We start from the raw sequence: 20,106 nt of genomic DNA on the forward strand, positions 1-20,106 counted from the left end.
TTCAGTAGGATGCTCTTTAGCCTCCGTGGGTATGAGTTCTTTCCAACTTTCCTCTTGTTGAATTCTAGTTTCAAAGCATTGTGGTTTGAAAATATGTAGGGAATGATCCCAATCTTTTGGTACCGATTGAGACCTGATTTGTGACCAAGGATGTGATCTGCTATTATACAGCTATGTACATTCTGCTATGTTTATTATATATACATGGAGAATGTTCCATGTGCACTAGAGAAGAATGTGTATTCTGTTGCTTTTGGATGGAATGTTCTGACTATATCTGTGATGTCCATGTGGTCCAGTGTATCATTTAAAGCCTTTATTTCCTTGTTGATCTTTTGTGTAGATGATCTGTCCATTTCAGGGAGGGGAATGTTAAAAGTCCCCTACTATTATTGTATTATTGTCGATGTGTTTCTTTGATTTTGTTATTAGTGGCTCATATAATTGGCTGCTCCCATGTTAGGGGGATAGATATTTAAAATTGGTAGATCTTCTTGTTGGACAGACCCTTTAAGTATGATATAGTGTCTTTACTCATCTCTTGGTATAGTCTTTGGCTTAAAATCTAATTTGTTGATATAAGGATTGCCACCCCAGCTTTCTTTTGATGTCCATTAGCATGGTATGTTGTTTTCCACCCCCTCATTTTAAATCTGGAGGTGTCTTGGGGTCTAAAATTAGCCTCTTTCAGACACCATATCTATGGTTCTTGTTTTTTTATCCAATATGATACCCTTTGTCTTTTGTTTGGGGCTTTTAGCCCATTTACATTCAGGGTAACTATTGGATGATATGAATTTAGTGCCATTGTATTGCTTGTAAGGTGACTGCTACTCTATATTCTCTCTGTTCCTGTGTAGTCTATGGTACTTTTAGGCCCTTTCTTTGCTTAGAGGACCCCTTTCAATATTTCCTGTAGGACTGTTTTGGTGTTTGCAGATTCTTTTAGTTTTTGTTTGTCCTGGAAACTTTTTATCTCTCCTATTTTCAATGACAGTCTAGCTGAATATAGTATTCTTGGCTGCGTATTTTTCTCACTTACTGCTCTGAATATATCATGCCTGTCCTTTCTGGCCTGCCAGGTCTTTGTGGATAGGTCTTCTGCCAGTCTAATATTTCTACCTTGTTAGGTTACAGACCTCTTGTCCCGAGCTGTTTTCAGGATGTTCTTTGTCTCTGAGACGTGTAAGTTTTGCTATTAGATGATGGTGTGTTAACCTATTTTTATTGATTTTTGAGGGGCCGTTCTCTGTGCCTTCTGAATTTTGATGCCTGTTTCCTTCCCCAAATTAGGGAAGTTCTCTGCTGTTATTTACTTCAGTTTACCTTTTGCCCCTCTGTCTGTTTCTTCTTCTTCTGGGATCCCAATTATTCTGATATTGTATCATTTTATGGTATCACTTTTCTCTTGAATTCTTCCCTCATGATCCAGTAGTTTTTTAATCTCTCTTTTTTTCAGCTTCTGTATTCTCCATTATTTGGTCTTCTATCTCATAGTTCTCTCTTCTGCCTCCTTTATCCAAGCAGTAAGAGCCTCCATTTTTTATTGCACCTCATTAATAGCTTTTTTTATTTCAACTTGTTTGGATTTTAGTTCTTTTATTCCTCCAGAAAGGGATTCTCTGGTATCTTCTATGATTTTTTCAAGCCCAGCTAGTATCTTTATAATCGTCATTCTGAACTCTAGTTCTGACCTCTTGCTAATGTCCCTATTGATTAGGTACCTGGCAGGCAGTACTGCCTCTTGTTCTTTTTTTTTTTTTGAGGTGAGTTTTTCTACTTTGTCATTTTGTCCAGAGAAGAATAGATGAATGAGAGAACAAAATGGTAAAAGAGTAGCAGTGACCCTAGAATAATAAACATTCAGCAAATGAGATGAGACCCGAAACTGGGGCAGAGAAAGAAAGGAAAAATAAAAATGATCGGGCTGGTGAATAGAATAGAGCCACACACTTGATTTTGGGTGTATTTTGGTGTTAGAAGAAACTGCCTCCCAAAATTTTAAAGAAAGAAAAACTTACATATACAAAAATAAGGGTAAGTATGATGAAGGGGTGGAGTGTGACTATAAAGATAAAAACTATAAAAGATTTTTGAAAAGAAATTGATAAGATAAAAAGTTAGTTAAAAAAAAAGAAAATATGATCAGGTGGAAGACTAGAACAAAGGCACATACTAGATTTAGGATATATTTTTGGTCTGTTAGAAGAAACTTTATCCCAGAATTTTAAAGAAAGAAAAACTTACATATATATACAAAAATAAGGGTAAATATGATGAAGGGATGGAGTATGACTGTAAAGATAAGAACTATAAATGATTTTTGAAAAGAAATAGATAAGATAAAAAGTTTGTTAAAAAAAAAGAAAATATAATCAGGCGGAAGACTGGAACAAAGGCACACACTAGATTTAGGGTATATTTTGGTTGTTAGAAGAAACTGTATCCCAGAATTAAAAAAAAAAAAAAAAAACTTACATATATACAAAAAATGAGGTTAAATACAATGAAGGGATAGAATATGACTGTAAAAATGAAAATTTAAAAAGATTTTTAAAAAGGTATTGATAAGATGGTTAAAACAGAAAAAAAAATTTTAAAATAAAAAAAGAAAAAATAGATTTAAAAAAATTTTAACTTTGAAAGACTAAAGAATCATGGGGGAAAAGCCATGAATTCTGTGTGCTGTATTCCCCTAGGGCTCGTGTTTTGCAGTTCTCTTTGATTGGTAAACTTGGTCTTTGCTGGATGTTCTTGCTGATTTTCTGGGAGAAGGACCTGTTACAGTGACTCTCAAATGTCTTTGCCTGAAGCAGAATTGCACCGCTCTTGCCAGGGGCCAGGCTAAGTAATCTATGGATTTGCTCTCGGTACCTTATTCCTTGAAAGCTTCCGTACAACTTTGGAGTAAAAGAATGAAAATGGCAGCCTCCTGATCTCTGGCCCTGGAGGAGCCAAGAACTTGAGACCGCCCCCCCCCCAGTGCATCCCCACAGAAAAGCAGTCAGTCACTCCCGTCCCTGGTCTCCGACCACACTCCATGCTCATCTGGCCTGTGATCGAGCTTTTCTGTCTTTGGCTCATGACCTCATTTGAAGTCTCCAAACCCAGCAGATTCCCACAGCACATTCTTGTCCATTCCTCCCAGTGGAGGTAGGGGAGGTCTCCCTGTATCTGCCACTATCCTGATTATTTTATTATAGTTAATCATAAGCATAAGCAATTGTATATGGATTCTTTCAATTTCTCTTGAAATTGTGTAAATAAAATATTCTTCAAAGAGTAATTCATGTCATCATTCTCTCCACAATTCGTAAGGAGTAATACAATTTATTCCTTCTGGTTTTGTTTGTTTCTTTTGTCTCATTTTCCAAAAAAACACTTCAATAAGTAAAATTTTACAGACATTATTAAAACATCTTCAAGTGCAGAGGAGCAAGATGGCAGAGGAGAAGGAGACCTAAATTTCGTCTGGTCCCAGGAATTTAGCTAGATAGTTAACAAACCATTCTGAACCACCTACAAACTCAATAGGAGGTTGAAGGAAAAAAATAGCAGCAATTCTGTGAACAGAAAAGTGACCACTTTCTGGAAGGTAGGACATGCAGAGAAGTGAATCCAAGTTGATAGTGCTCTGAAGCCACTCTAACTAATGCTTTTAGGCTTTCTTCACATTGTATAACAGTTTGGAAGTCTTAATCAATATTATAAAATAAATTATAGAAAACCATTAACAAAGGCTGTCATTGGAAAAGGTCTTGAGCAGTGCCTGGGTGGCTCAGTTAGTTAAACGTCTGCCTTTGGCTCAGATCATGATCTCAGGGTCCTGGGATCAAGCTCTGTGTCAGGCTCCCTCCCTAGCCTGCTTCTCCCTCTCCCTCTGCTGCTGCCCCTACTTGTGCTGCTCTCTTTCTCTCTCTCTCTCTCTCAAACAAATAAAATCTAAAAAAACTAAAAATAAAGCAAAAGGTGTTGGGACTAGATTTCTTTTATAAAAGAAGAAATTTATCAAAACCAAATACATTACTTTTATAATTAAGGAAGAAGGGAGGAAAATGTGAAGTAGCAAGTAGCACCCTGGATTTTACTTATGAACTACAAAAATGTGTGCCATTGTATCAGGAGGTGAATAGCTCAATAAGGAGTCTGGTTTTTCCAGTGAGACAGGTTTTCAAAATACAGAGTATAAGGTGTAGGTTGACCTTGAGCATGATCAGCTGTGAACAAGCTCAGAGGCTTGGTTTTGTTATCTCTGACACTACAAGTTCCCATTAGGCATTCCTCCTCTTGCTCTCCTTGTTACCTGCACAAACCTTACACAGGCGTTTCTGTGTTTCTGATGCACAGAAAGGCTGAGACTGGAAGAACACTGGCCCTGAGACCACCCACTGCCCCCATAGTACTTCTGGCCGAGCTGAGGAGTAGTGGCTGCAGGACATGTAAAGTAAGGTCCCACTGGCCCTTTTGGGAACAGGCACCCAGAAATATGGCCCATGCTTCTCATTGCTTTCAAGGGACCTGTCTGGGGCTGGGGAGCCCCTGAAAATGGGGTCATTTTTCAGAATCACCACTTGAATGGTCAAGAGAGGAAGAAGGAATGTCAGGACCAACATTTTCTATACAGAAACAGTGGTATGAGTAGGAAGAACAGTCAAGAATCCTGTGTAGATATGTGTGTGTCTAAAAGGCTTACCTAATTTCTTTGCTGTAATATTTTCTCATAATTAAAGAATAATTTGGGGTAGAAAATATTAGGCTGATTATTTCTACCAAAGAAAGCTGATTGGCAAATTAAGAACCCTTTATTTAGTTGAAAAATAATTGTTAGTAAATACATATGATTTCATCTAAGTCTCTTGTAACTGTGTTTTTAAAGTTAGGAAAGAGAGCTATGGTGAGCTATTCATTTAATTTGTCTGATTTAAAGCAATATTTTATGCTTTTTAAATATTTTGTTTCTGTAGGGACATAGGGGATTTGGGGCATAATATAAACATAAAACGTTTATAAAACAATGTATGTTTATTTAGATTTACAGAGTGAGAATGACATGGATTGAAGGTTTGTCATTTTTATAGTCCAGAGTCTTTAAAAAGCCATTTGATTTTTTTTTTTTCTTTTACTCCCTGATCTATCTTATTTACCACCCTGGTTTCAATTGAAGGGACACTGCTATGACCTACTCAGTGCGGGTCAACTGCACTTTGGCTGGAGAGGGTTTGCTGTAGTTCCTTTTCTTAACTTCCCCTTTCCTTTGGGGTCAAGGGAACCATCTCTGGATTATCTCCAGCTTCCCTCTAGCCATTAAAACCAGAAAGCCAATTACATGTCTAAGCTTTATTTTTTCTCTTTTCTACCCCTCCCCTCATTTTACTGTAGTCATGGTATTTAATATCCTTCTTTACCATTATCTGCAGGAAGAATTCACATGAATACTCTAGGCTGAGGTAGTTAAGTCAAGAAACAAACTGTGATATTAGTTTGACCACTGTTAGAGCTATGATTTTATGTCCTAAATAACTATAATTTCCAGTGATCATTTTAAGCACAAGTTTACAGAGGAGTAAAGACTTTATATTTGACTTTCATAATGTTATTTAATAACTTTATTAAAAATTAATGATGGGATCTGAGAAATAGAGGAAGGAATGCTTACTACCAAACTCAGCTCTCTGGCTGATGTATCTGTCACACCTTAGCTGCTTCTGCACATCTATTTTTACCTTCATTTCTTAGAAATAAATTATTTCTTCTGAATTTTCTATGTAAAAAATCTAGAAAATGTGGTTTGATGACACAGCAGAACTCAATGATGCTTTCAGTTTCCCTGTAGATTTACTTAATCTATGCTGTCTCTATTTCTTTTTGTATGAGAAGAAAAATTGTAGTTTACAGTTTTAAGATTGTTTTCTCACAGGCCTGAGGTTTAAAAGAATCTTTTTTTCTGTTTTCTGTTGTAAATGGCCCAAAAGTAAGACGGCACAGTTAGCTTATTCTGAATGAATATGTAGTAGGTAAAACATTTTCTTGTTGAATTCCATATGTGGTTCAATAAATAAAAATTCATTCACAGTGTTCTATTGGGACTTTGTCAATGGTGAATATTATCTACATCTTAAAAACCCCGATTTCAACCATTAGGGGAGTATTGATATTGGCAGGGCAAGGTTTTTTTGTTTGTTTGTTTTGTTGGTTTTTTGGCTTTCTTGAATCAACTGTCTTTTTTCCCTCAAGCCTAGTTCAGTATCACACTGGCATTTGTCCATGCTGTGAAATCTTGTGTGTGTCATCTTAACCTTTCCACCAATCTAGTTTTCCAAATTTCTTCAGCTCATTTTTATTTTCAAAGGGGTTATAGTTTTCTACTTGGGATTCTGTTGCCTGGTGAAGGCTATTGAAAGTACAAGCCCCAATTTGTCTTTTCCTCATCTTTCAGTAGAGATTGTCAAGGAAGAGTGCCAGGCAGCACTGCTCTGGTAGCCCATGTGAATCTTAATAAAAGAAGATGATCTAAGAATAGCCTCCTGCTTATCACACAGTCCTACCTTTCTTTCTGAATAGATGCAGTTACAGATTTTTCTCTTATCAAATAGGAACCTTTTCAGCCTGCAAACAGAATAAATAAGCTATTGAATTAGTAAAATGCCTTGTAAAGTTGTAGAAAATTGGAAGCTGTGTTCTTGTAGTGTGATAGTGATTTGAAAGAGTGGCCAGGAGGCCCACTTTCACACCCTTTTCCTCCCAGTGTGATGCTTCATTTCCATTAATTGCTATCTTTCTGCAGCACTCACATAGCTGGTCACCCTTGGTTTAAGGACAGTGCTCCCTCCTAGTTTGCCTCTTCCCATGTTCATTTTCCTTCTTGGTTCTTTGATGGCTCCTCTTGTGTGCAGCTTCAGCAGATGTTCCTCAAACTTCTGTCCTGGCCCTCTTCCTGTCCTATGTGCCCTTGATGGGTAATCGAGGATCTCCATGCTGCCTCCCCAAGGACTGCCGGGGATTTAGTAATTATGTGTCATGCTGCCTTTCTTGACCCAGCCCCAACCCCACCAGCACCTAAGAATCCTGCAGGTTCCACAGATCCAGTATGCTGCAGCACTTAACCTTCCTTGGTCTGTTAATTGAGAAGTTTTCAGTTGGACTTTCTTGTATATTTTTTTCAATCCATCTCACCCATAGCTTCTGGTGATTCAGCCTAAGAATTGTCACTTAAGTCAGATCTCTTTATTTATCCCATCTGCTACTAGTTAAGGCTCAGATTCCCACATGCCTGGATGATTGTGTCAGTTTCTATCGGTCTCCCTGCCACTGAGCTTTCCTCATTTTCAGCCTATCAGAGTCATCATCCTAAAAGGCAAATCTGATAATTTCACACTTCTGCTTTAAAATACTTTTTTTGACTACTTCTTGTCCTTGGAATAGGTGTTCACCACCTTTAAGCTGTCTTTTGTGGCATTCTTGGTCACCTTCCCAGCCTACCTGATGTATTCTCATTTCCCACTGCCCCCTTTCTGTGCTACCCAACACATGTGCACAACACTAAATACTTTTTTTGTGGGTCAGCTATATTCTTCATGATATGTTTGGCTACTGGGCTTAATATGCTTTTCTCTCTTGGTCTGTAATTTTACTTCCAGTAACTTGTTAAACTGTAATTATACAAAGTATAAGTAAATCATAACTGAGCAGAGTGCTGCAAAAATATATAGGGCTTACCTAGCATTTCCAGTCAGTGCCTGGTAACTCAGTGCCTGGTAACTCAGAAAGTATTTATGAAATAAATAGATGTCAGTGGTGAATTTAAAAATATTACTTGACATCTGAATGCAAACATGGTCCTAGAAGGGAGATGGTTTTGGTCCCAGCTTTGCCAAAGCTAAAAGCCTATGTGGGTCATGGGATCTTTGCCTCACTTTCTTTTACTGATAAAGAGTTGAATTTGTTAGGCCTTAAGTTCTTTCTACTTTTAAAATTCTATCTTTCTGTTTTACCTTGTCTTGTATGGTGTTTCAATGTAAAGGAACTCTGAGTATTTTTCACTAAGGAGTCTCTGTACATGTTTTACATCCCTTGCACTTTTTCCATGATTAGAACTCTATAGTCTCTCACTGCATGCCTTTTGAGAGAGGCACTTTCATATCATTTTAATTCTTAAACTAATTTCCCTTCTATTCCCTTCTTATTTCCTCTCCTTTCCCCTGTTAGTGTTTGTTATAATATTGTTGAAAAGAGACAGAACCCAAGACTAAAATACCTACTTTTGTTTAGTAGTTGTACATTTATTGTATTCATTAGTAGATGCACTGCTCTGGTTAACTGTAGATTTTGACTTAATATAAAGTGGCTTAACTAATGATTTAGAAGTTGTTCATTAGAGTATCCTTTATTAATGATTGTTACAGAAGGGGAGAAGATTGAGGGTTGACATGGAATAAGTATCAAAAATAACATGGCAACAGTGGCACTCGGAATTCTGTTAGTGCATCAATAAGTGTATTTTCAGCTCTTTTTTGCTACACAGATTTATAGTGTTTCCACATACAGAGGGTGTGCTGTTCTATACAAATGCACACGCAGTTCTGGCCTTCATCAATATTGTTTAGACGTTGGTAGGTGTGAGCCTCTAAACTCTGGAGGATTCTTCTGATCACCCACAATTAGTAATTTGCTATTTAGTGATTCCTGGAGTTTTTCTCATCACATTTATTTTTCAGTTGATGTTACATTTAAAGAAGAGATATTTAGATATCTATTTCTATACCTTCTCTTTAGCCTTAATACCTTTTAAAAGTTTTCAGTGTGATTTTTTGATACCACTTAAAACCTATTTTATGGGGCAAAAATATTACCCATGGTGTTACAAAATAAGGTGTTTTAAAAATGAGGACTTTTTTTTTTTATAAAGAGAACCTTGATTTTTTAGTATTCAGAGTGGGAGGGGCAATATGCACATTCAGTGGTCCTATATATTTCACTCCTTGGAAAGGTTAACCTGTAGTGGCCCCTGTCTCAGTCAGCTCTGGGTGCCATAACAAAATGCTCCAGACCAGGGTCTTTAATGACAGACATTTATTTCTCACAGTTTTAGAGGCTGGAATTCTGAAATCAGGGTGTCAACCCCCATGATGCAGTCCCAGTGAGAGTTTTCTTCCTGGCATATAGGCAGCTGCATCTAGCTGTGTGTTCACATGACCTCTTTGTGCATAAGAGGAAAGACAGACTGCTGGTGCGTCTTCTTATAAGGACACTAATCATAATGCATCTGTACCCCCTCATTATGACCTCATTTAACCTTAATTCTTTTCCTCAGAAGCACCATCTTTAAATATTGCCATCTTTAAATATGGAAGTTAGGGTTATGGCTTCACATATAAATTTAGAGAGACACAAACATTTAATCCAAAGCATTTTGCCCGAGGTCTCCCAAAATGCATGCCCTTCTCACTTGCAAAATACATTCATTTCATCCCAACAGCCCTGAATGTCTTAATTCATTCCATTATCAACTCTGAAGTCTAATATCCAAAGTTTCATTTAATATCATCTAAATCAGAGGTGGGTGGGATTCTAGGTACAATTCATCCAGTGGCATAATTCCTCAACAGCTATGGGCCTATGAAACCAGACAAGTTAATATGCTTCCAAATACGATGCTGGGACAGGTATAGGACAGACATTTCCATTCCTAGAGGAAGATGGGAAGGAAGAAAGGGGTGACAAGTCTCAAGTCCAAAAACTACCAAGGAAAATTCCATTAGATTTTACGGCTCAGGGAAAATTCCCTTTAGTTCAGTGCTCTGCCTTTTAGGTCTACGGGGATGTCAGGATTACCCCCATGGCTCTGTGGGGCCTTGCACCCTTAGAGCTTTCTGCAAAGACCTCACCACTGAGGCAAGGAGAGGGCATTTTGGCCCACCTAAACCAGAAAAGTAGACCCATACTTTGGAAACCAGGATAAATAATCAGCCCTGTCCCCTGGGCCTGTGGTGAGTGGCAGTCCTGATGATCTCTTCAGCACCTTTGGAGTCATTCTTCCCTTTATGTCTCCTTCAGTTCAAATGACAGTGTTTTTGCTCATTCATCCACAATCTCTTTATCAAGTAATAGTATAGCCACACCTTTGGTGTTCTCTTTTAGGATGCTTTCTCATTTTTTGCAATATGGACAGGCTGAGAATTTTCCAAGTCTTAAGTGCTACTTCCTTTTTTGCTTAACAATTCCTTCTTCAATTCATCTCTCTCCTCTCTAATTTTACTCTTAAGAAGTCAGGAGGATGCAGCCTATACATTTTACATTTTAGTTAGAAATCTCTGCTGAATATCCATTATCATGGCTCACAAGTCTCTCTTCTACAAAACACTAGAACGGGGTGCCTGGATGGCTCAGTCGGTCGAGTGTATGCCTTCAGCTCAGGTCATGATCCTGGGGTCGTGGTATCAAGCCTAGCATTGGCTCCTTGCTCAGCAGGGAGCCTGCTTCTCCCTCTACCTCTGCTCCACCTGCTTGTGCTCTCTCACTCTGACAATTAAATTTAAAAAATCTTAAAACAAAATAAAACACCAGAACACAATTCAGCTGAGTTCTTTACCACTTTATAACAAAAATTGTTGTCTTAATCAGTTTGGGCTGCTATAACAAAATACCATAGACTGAATGACTTAAACAACAGGTATTTAATTCTCACAGTTCTGGATTCTGGGAAGTCCAAGTTCAAGGTGCCAGTAGATTTGGTTCCTGGTGAAAGCCAACTTTCTGGTTTGTAGATGGCCACCCTGCTGTATCCTCACATGGCAAAAGAGATATCTCTCTTACGTCCCTCATTGTAAGGGGGACGTAATTCATACGAGCTCCATTCTCATGACTTCATTATTTTTGAAACTGTCATCTCTAATCACTACAATTAGGGATTAGGGCCTCAACATAAGAATTTTGATGGTATACAAACATTCAGTTCATAGTAATCTACTTTCCTCCTGTTTCTAATAGTCTCCTCCTCATTTCTGTTTGATACCTCACCAGAATTACCCTTAACATACATATTTCTAGAATGTACCTCAGAACTCCTCAAGCCTCTACCCATTACGCAGCTGTAAAGCTACTTCCACTTTTTTAGTTATTTGTAACATTAGTACCTAGCTTGAGCTGCCATAACAAAATACCATAGACTTTGTGGCTTAAACAACAGATCAGGGTTCCACCATGGTCAGTTTCTAGTGAAAGCTTTGCTTTTCCTTGTTTGTAGGCAGCAGGTATCTAGCTATGTGCTCTTGTGACCTTTTCTCTATGCTTGGTAGTGAGAGATGGAACTTTCTGATGTCTCTTCTTATAAGAACACTAATCCTATCGGATCTGAGCCCCACCCTATGGCCTCATTCAACTTTACTTTCTTGGAGGGCCATATGCACCCCCGTGTTCATAGCACCATTGTCCACAATAGCCAAACAGTGGAAAAAGGCAAGATGCCCTTCAACAGACAAATGGATAAAGAAGATATGGTCCATATATACAATGGAATATTACTCAGCCATCAGAAAGGATGAACACCCAACTTTTAAATCAACATGGATGGAACTGGAAGAGTTTATGCTAAGTGAAATAAGCAGAGAAAGATAATTATCATATGGTTTCACTTATTTGTAGAACATAAGGAATACCATGGAGAACATTAGGAGAAGGAAGGGAAAAATGAAGGAGGAGAAGTCGGAGGGGGAGATGAACCATGAAAGACTGTGGACTTTGAGAAACAAACTGAAGGTTTTAGAGGAGAGAGGAGTAGGGGCATGGGTTAGCCAGGTAATAGATATGAAGGAGGGCATGTATTGCATGGCGCACTGGGTGTTATATGCAAACAATGAATCATGGAACACTACACCAAAAACTAATGATGTACTACTGTATGGTGACTAACATAACATAATAAAAGAAAGTACTTTCTTGGTAGTCCTGTCTCCAAATACAGCCACTCTGAGAGTCAGGACTTCCAACATATGAATTTGTGGGGGACACAAACATTCAAACCAGAGTATACCTTCTTGTCCAGTTTTGTATAAACTTCACTTAGGAATCTACTATCTTCCTGGAACCTTTGCATACTTTTTTTCTTACTTGGATTTTTTAAAAAATTGGACCTTCTATTGCCTCTTTACCCTCTCCCAAAACAGTACAGGCTGCCTTTGCAGGACAAGTCACAGTGACATTCCTGGTGGTAGCACTGCGACACTGTAATCCCAGGTGGCTGATATGCTTTGTTAAATTCTGATAGTTCTCATCGCTACAGACCATGATAAACATTCTAGTCGCTTGGTCAGTATTGTCTAGTTTTTTATTTTTTTGTTTTTTTGTTTTAAGAGTTGGGTTTCAGGTTTCTGATTCATGCTTAGGATTACTGTGGCTTTGGTGAAGAATATTTTAAACTGGGTGAAAAGGCAAAAAAAAAATGTGGAATCAAGAAGTGAAAACACAGTTGTTTATAGCTCGGTAAGCACTTGTGGTTAACAAATGTGTCTGTTCATCATTGCCAGATGACTTAAAATTTTATGGGAGAACATAAATTTTAAACAAAAGTAATTGTGCTGATTATAGGATAAAGATATGAATTTCTTCAGAATATAGTTTTTAGGTATTATAATCTAGACGTCTTCCTTGGAGCTTTCTAAGTTTTATCATGAAATTATTAAATGAATCCAATGGCAGCTTACAAAATTTACTGAGAAACTTGTTTTAACAAACAATAATCAATATTGCAATTAATAAGAGTCTCACACGTTGAATACTCACAGGAGCATAATATTGCTAGGTTTTTGGGAATCCTTTGTAAAAATTAAGCATAATTGTAACTTCTCAAAAGAAAAGATAATATGATTATGTGCAAATACAATTCAGATCTCAGTGCATGTTAATGAAGACAGGTAAGATACAAACAGTGAATAGGTAAAACATCATTTGGATTTTATTTTGAAATGTGTTGTTTATTTTTCTTCTTGGAGTATCACTTGAATCACAGTTAATTTGCATTCTCTGGATGCATATCATGTTCAGCTTAGGGAAGGGGAAGTAAGTTAGAATAATCTTGGTTAGCAGTGAAATTCAGACTAGTAAAATATTCCCCAAGTTCTTTACATCAATTTGTATTAGGGTTCATTTAGTTTATACATATTTATTGGTACTGATCCAGATACAGCACTGAGTTCATGGTTTAGTAGACAAAACTATTCATTTTATGTGCAAAAATGTTGGTAAGTAAGAGGTGCAGTGATGACATAAACAAGAGTTTATGTCATCAGCTGGATGGAAAAAGAAAGTTGTGTTCAGGGAGTTTACCAGGGAGATGGTGATGAAACTCTTTCTTAAAAGTATGGTCTAGTTTTCACCTTCCTATAGAAAGAATTAAAAATACTGAGTAGAGCTGGGGAATTTGAGATTAGAGGAGCTAGAAATAACAAGTAACAAAGACCTTTCTTTACACTGGAAATTAGTTCGGATTTTATCCAGTAGATAGCCATTGAAGGGTTCAAGCACAGGGGTGGCTATTATAAATTTATACTTAAAAAGAACACTGTAGTGGGTCTTATGTACCATAGATTAGAATGGCCAGGTACTAGAATGAAAAGGTCCGTTATGGTCAGCCTATTATATTAACTAAGAGGCATCTCAATCTTAACATATCCAAAACTGATATCTTCATTACCAGTATTCTTCCCTCTCAAGGCCACCCCCTCCCCCAACACAAAAACACACAAAGAAAGCTGGTCATCTAGAAATCTTCCCTGTCTCAGTAAACATTAATTATACTTCTCCTTTCTTAGGCCAAAACATTGGAGTCATTCTTGACTCTTTCATTTCCCACTTGCAGTGCATCAACAAGTTCTGTTGGCTCTATGTTCAAAATATATCTAGCTTCCAGGCATTTCTTACCACCACTGTCCCCACTCCTCACCTCCCAGATGCAAGCTACTATCATCTCTCCAAGGTTGCCACAATAGTCTCTCTCTCTCTCTCTTTTTTTTTTTCCGCCACAGTAGCCTCCTAATTGGTCTCTCCATTTCTTCCTTTCTACCCTCAGTCTGTTCTCAGCAAAGCAGATTATGCACCTTCCTCACTGATTTCCCAACACACTCAGAGGAAATAACACAAGTCTACCCAATGGTATAAGACCTTGGCTTCTCTCTCTGGTTAACTTTTGTCATCTGATCTCCTATGCCCTGCCACCCAGGTTTAGGCAGACTACATTTAGTCCTAGCCAGAAGAGGAATGGACTCTTCTCTGAAGGGGTGAAATGAACTTTTGGGGAAAGCTGAGACTTCTAGTGAGGATATTGAAGCCACCAGAATACCATCCTGTTTCTTTTGGCATTTAGAGGGCCTAACTGAGCATAAAAAGACTATAACCAATCATTTGAAATTGAGAATAGGGATATTCTCATTCATATGTATTCCTAGGACTCTAGCCCTCCTTCATTTTATAAGGCTGGGATTTCCATTTTTACTAACAACTGTTCTATCTACTATTCATATATATGGATAGAAATTACTAGATCCTGTGGCATACTTTCTGTATGAATCCTTTGATTCCTGTTTATCATTTAAGTCTTTGGTGCGCGTGCGCACGCGCGCGCGCGCGCGCGCGCGCTCTCTCTCTCTCTCTCTCTATATATATATATATATACATACACGCACACATATACCAGAAAGTAATAGATTAGAACATAGAGTTATTTAAAGGTATTTAGAATTTCACAAGTAACTAACAGAAGCACCCACATAAAACCACTTTGGTTCTAAAGGTGTGTATCATTTTGGGGGTTGGGGGGAAAGCTATAAAATATCTTTAAAAAGAGTAAAATGTGAACTGATTATACCATGGTAATCCAGAGTTAGTACAACAAGAAGAATTTCAATAATCATAGCTGGTAGTAGCCACGTCAAGTATCTGTTCAGGGCAGAAGTTCTACTTGACTGGAAGCAGATGGACTTTAAAATCCCCAGATGTCCATCCCCGAGGCTTGCTGTGCTGTCATCCCAACTTCTGTGTGTGTGTGTGTGTGTGTGTGTGTGCGCGCACGCACGCATATGTGTCTGTCTGTCATTCTGTGTGTGCAAGTAATTATGGGTGAGAACTGAGGGAGAAAAGGAGTGGTGGGCACTTTTGATGATTTGACATGAAGAAGAGAAAAAGCACAAGTTTCAGAAAACAGTAGGCCATATACTCTAATGCAAGATGCTGTATAGATTAGTCGAATGGGATATCTATGAAGATAGAGAATAATAATAAAAGGCAAAATTCCATATTACTATGTAGCCAATGTTTCTTTAATTAAATATAGTAACTTAGAGTGCAACAAATATATTATGAAAAGTAGTTCTCTTAGAAAAACTTAGAGATGTTTCTGTCCTCTAAAGGAGGATCATTTCAATGTCTCAACATCTCTATATCCCCACATACTAACTAGTTCCACTTGGTACTTTCTTGTATAATTTTCATTAATTTCTTGTATAGTATTTCTTATATAAATGTTCATGAAAGTTATCATTATAATACATATTAATTCATTAACATAACCTACTTAGAAGTTGACTTTGTATGTAAATGGGCCCAGGCTCCATATATTTCAAGTAAATACCTATATATTTCAAAAAAGTCATTTAACCCAGGAGTCTCAGATACATTTTGTTCTTATATCGTTTCTTAATTTCTTGTGGCCTCTTAGCCATTTAAGACCAGATTTTTTTAAGAGCAGTTAGCTGATAAAGCATTCACACATTCATTTGGCAAATGTTAGCCTTTAAGTTAATATTTTCCATTTTTAACTAAGAACTGTTTTATCTGCTATTCATATATATGGATAGAACTTACTAGATCCCGTGGTATACTTTCTATATGAATCCTTTTATTCCTCTTTCTTAATCATTTAAAGTCTTTGGTGTTATATATTACTATTTATACATTTAATTGTAGTGACACTTAACTCTTCAATATTTAGTACTGTGACAAAAGTATCCTTTTCTTTTATAGTGCAATGATCAGTGTTAACACTCTGATCATGTCCAGCGAGATCCTCCATTTCTCAACTGGATATGCTTTCTTTACATTTTAAACAAGTCTTATGTTTTAACATGATAGAATAGGAAAAAAGCATCAGTTACAATTTCCTGTTTTTGACCAGCATTTACCTGAGAGACATTTTGGTTCATGACTTGTAAGGACACTCAACTTCTAGGATTAGACCTGCCAGTAATTCTCTCTGATCTTAAGAAAGTCATGTGAGCAAGTGATTTTTTTAGTTTTCTTATCTGTCAAAATGGGAGATTAATATCTTCTTTATCTATTTCATAGGGTTATTGTAGGTCAAGTATGATAATAGATTTAAAAATGCCTTGAGAAGTTAACATTGACAGTGACCATGGTGACAGTGGCTGCTACTATTACATGTGTGATGGACCATGCCCTGCATTATGAGCTTTCTTTATTATATCTCCTGATATTTGCAGTGTTCTTGAGAATGGCTAATACTGTCTCCATTTAAAAATGAGGACACTGTTAAAAAGAAGATAAGCATAGTTAAGGTATTTGAGGATTTCAAAAGGGAAGGAATAGTTGCTTCTGGCTGGGATTCAGTAATCCCTTCCTGGTCAAAGTGATATTTTGACTGAGTCTTACAGCATTTATGCAAAATGTTGTCTCGCTGGCACAGAAATGCCTTTTCATACCACCCATTTAATTAATCTTCATTTGTAAAAGCAGTATCTCTTATGCCCAGATTGAAAGCTTGCTTCAGATATACAGTTGTCTTAGGTTGCTTTTTACTTTTTTATCCCTCACAGAAAGTGGAAATTACACTGCCTTAATTTCTTTAGGGAAGGCAGGCCACTGGTTTCTCCCAAGGCTGTGTTGGACGGATGTTCTCTATGAGAGACTTTAGAGTGCTTTGTAGAGAACATTGTGGTGTTCTAGCCCTGTGGTAGAGCCTAGATGGCACTGCTCAGCATTCTGGTTTACCAAGACTACTTAAGTCACCAGGCACGCTGCAGTGCGCCAGGACTTTAGTGATAGTCAGTACTGCACAGTGTGTTTATTCCATGCGGCAGTATACAAGGGTGATAATCAATACCATATGGGGTGTTTATTCTACACTGCAGTACACCAGGGTTCTAGTGATACTACCATAAAGCATGTTTTCCTATACTGCAGTGCATCATGGCTGTGGTGATAGTAATACTACAGAGTGTGCTTATTAAAATACCATACAGTGTGCTTATTCTATGCCACAGTATACCAGGGCTGTGATGGTAGTACCATTAAGTATGTTTATCCTGGGGATGTCTGGGTGGTTCAGTTGGTTAAGCATCTGCCTTGGGCTCAGGTCATGGTCTCAGCGTCCTGGGGTCGAGCCCTACATGGAACTCCTTGTTTGGCAGGAGTCTGCTTCTCCCTCTCCCTCTGTGTCCCCACTGCTCATGCTCTGTCTCTCTCTCTCTCAAATAAATAAAAAAAATCTTCAAAAATAATTATGTTTATTCTGTGCTGAAGCACCTGGGCCGTAGTGATAGATAATACCATGAAGCATGTTTATTTTGTAAGTTATTTAGTGCTATGTATCTTCAGCAGAAACCATAGTTTTAGGAATATTGCCAGGATTTATCATAAAAATCTTCAAACAGAGTATAGTTAGTAGCAATATGATTCATCTTAGATATATAGGTATTTCTGCTATAATAACTATGTGTTTCTGCAATGTCTTGCCTTCATACAATCTGTCAAAGTTCTATGGAAACTGTAGGGTTGGACAGACCACTAAAACCTATTTCACTTTTAGTCAGAGCTGCACAAAACAATAATTAGTACCCAAGGAGAGAACTTGTGCAGCTCAGGCAGACTACTGAGTATGGGTAGAGGCTGCCAAGGCAGACACTCAGCCACACAGACCCAAGAGAGTGTGCTTTGCCATACCACCTGATTTCATGGGCCCTGGAACTCTGAACAGCAGCTGCTGTCACTGGTTGATGGGAGAGGTTCCATGCCTACTGCATAGTTTTAGGGATAGGCCCTGACTGTAGGTTCAAGTTTTAAAAATTCATAAAATATGTCCACAAATTCTCCTATAGTTAACATAGCCCTGAAACCTAGGGCATTTCCCTTTGCTGCCAAAGATCCTAATTCTCCACCCATTGCTCTGGCTGCCCTACATGAGAAAAATGGTGTGTATGTACCAGAGTGACCTTTATGTTATCCTGACTCCTATTTTCCTATTCACCTCACCAACTGAGGTGAGCCACTTTTTATTAAAGTAACAAATATTGTGGCAGAGGAGACTCAATGATTACTTCCTAGTTAGTGCCTTTCTATAATACTTGTTTTCATTCCTCTTCTTCCCTCCCCCATAGTGACTAGTACTGCCAGCCTGACATTGTGCTTGTTCATATCCTTCCCCCATTCTGTTTCCTTCCTTACCTTAAGAAATAGTAGCAAGATAGGTACATACCTTAGGAACAGTAGTTCAAGATAGTGCTCGGTGTGGCCTTGCTTACTATGTGAACACATGCTATTGGCACTTAGAGAAAGGAAGGAATGGAAAGTTAAGAGTGAGGGGAAAATGAAGAAGGGGAGAAAGAAATGGAAATAAAATTAAATTATATAATGAAAACATTGGTGCTATTTAAATATTAATTTTTATTATTCACTATTAAGTTGGCTAAAGGGGTAAAGAAAACTATCAGTGTCTATTATTATTAGCAGGATACTATGCTAGACACTTACCTTTTGTTATTTTATTTCATTTATTTTTTTAAATTAAAAAAGTAATAGAAATACGCAAGTATACTTACCACCTAGAATTAATAACATTTTAATCTTTTGTCTTTGTTTGATCCACATATTTTTATAATAGAAACAATATGACAAATAAGTGTGAAATCCTGAGTCATGCTCCTCTCTTTCTCCTTAAGTATGTTTTTCTATGTATCCTGCTAGTCATATTATATACTTATGTTACATATATATCTGCAACAGTACTTTATTGTTTTCTGTGCTTAAAAAAATAACATTATAGGTATCATACTCTACATATCTTGTTCATCCCCTCTTGTTTTTGAGATCTGTACATGCTGATACATATAGACCTGGTCCACTATTGGCTCTACATGTGTTCTGTTGTATGCACATAGCATGGCTTACCTTTCCTCCTACTGATTTGTGCTAGCTCCAGTTTTCTGCTCTTAGGGTGAAATAGTACTGAGGTATGCATCCTTATTTAAGTCTCCTGGTGTTGTGATAATTTCTGGGACATATATGGGTTTTAGGTTATACACACTGTCAACTTTAGTTCTCTCATTTAATTCTTAAAAATGTTCTTTGAGGCAGGTGGCATGATCCCCATTTTACACATGAGAAAATAGTGTTGAAATGCTATCTATCTTGACCGAACTTAATTAATCAGAGAGCCAGTACTTAAATTCAGATTAAATTCCATCTTAATAAATATTGAGCCCTAACATTCAGCATTCCTCAGAAATCCTTAACCTTTTTTTTTTTTTTAATTTATTTATTTGACAGACAGAGATCACAAGTAGGCAGAGAGGCAGGCAGAGAGAGAGGAGGAAGCAGGCTCCCTGCCGAGCAGAAAACCCGATGTGGGGCTCGATCCCAGGACCCTGGGATCATGACCTGAGCCGAAGGCAGAGGCTTTAACCCACTGAGCCACCCAGGCGCCCCAGAAATCCTTACCTTTAATCTTTGTGATCATTAGAACATTTGCAACCATTTATATCATTTCCAAAGTAGAGAATCAAAGCAGTTAATGAGGTAGTAGGAGCATATAAGAAAGAAGAAGGACCAATAAGTGATGTTACTTTCTTTGTTGTGGTTATCAAAAGAGTTAAAATTTTGGTGTAAAAACATGCTCTGTGAAATGATGGGTCTTCTGTGTATGCAAGACTGTTTCTTTATGATGGAAAACTATTTTGTATGTTGCTTAAAATGCAACATGTATGTTATTTTGATTAAAAAGATGTCACAATACATTAGAGTCTATACATTGCAAAGTATACAAACCATTTTCTTGAGGTGAATAAAGCGATCTTAATGTGGTTCTTTTTTTTCATGACATTTTAT

At 37.5% G+C, this 20,106-nt stretch overlaps 1 protein-coding gene across 3 annotated transcripts in view; it reads left to right on the forward strand.

Moving 5' to 3' along the window:
• SPIDR (scaffold protein involved in DNA repair) overlaps positions 1–20,106 on the forward strand; it is a 490,566-nt gene that overhangs the window by 188,606 nt on the left and 281,854 nt on the right. The window lies entirely within an intron of this gene.

This window comes from Lontra canadensis, unplaced genomic scaffold, assembly GCF_010015895.1.
Source record: "Lontra canadensis isolate GAN:19392208 unplaced genomic scaffold, GSC_riverotter_1.0 scaffold121, whole genome shotgun sequence".
Lineage (NCBI taxonomy): Eukaryota > Metazoa > Chordata > Mammalia > Carnivora > Mustelidae > Lontra > Lontra canadensis.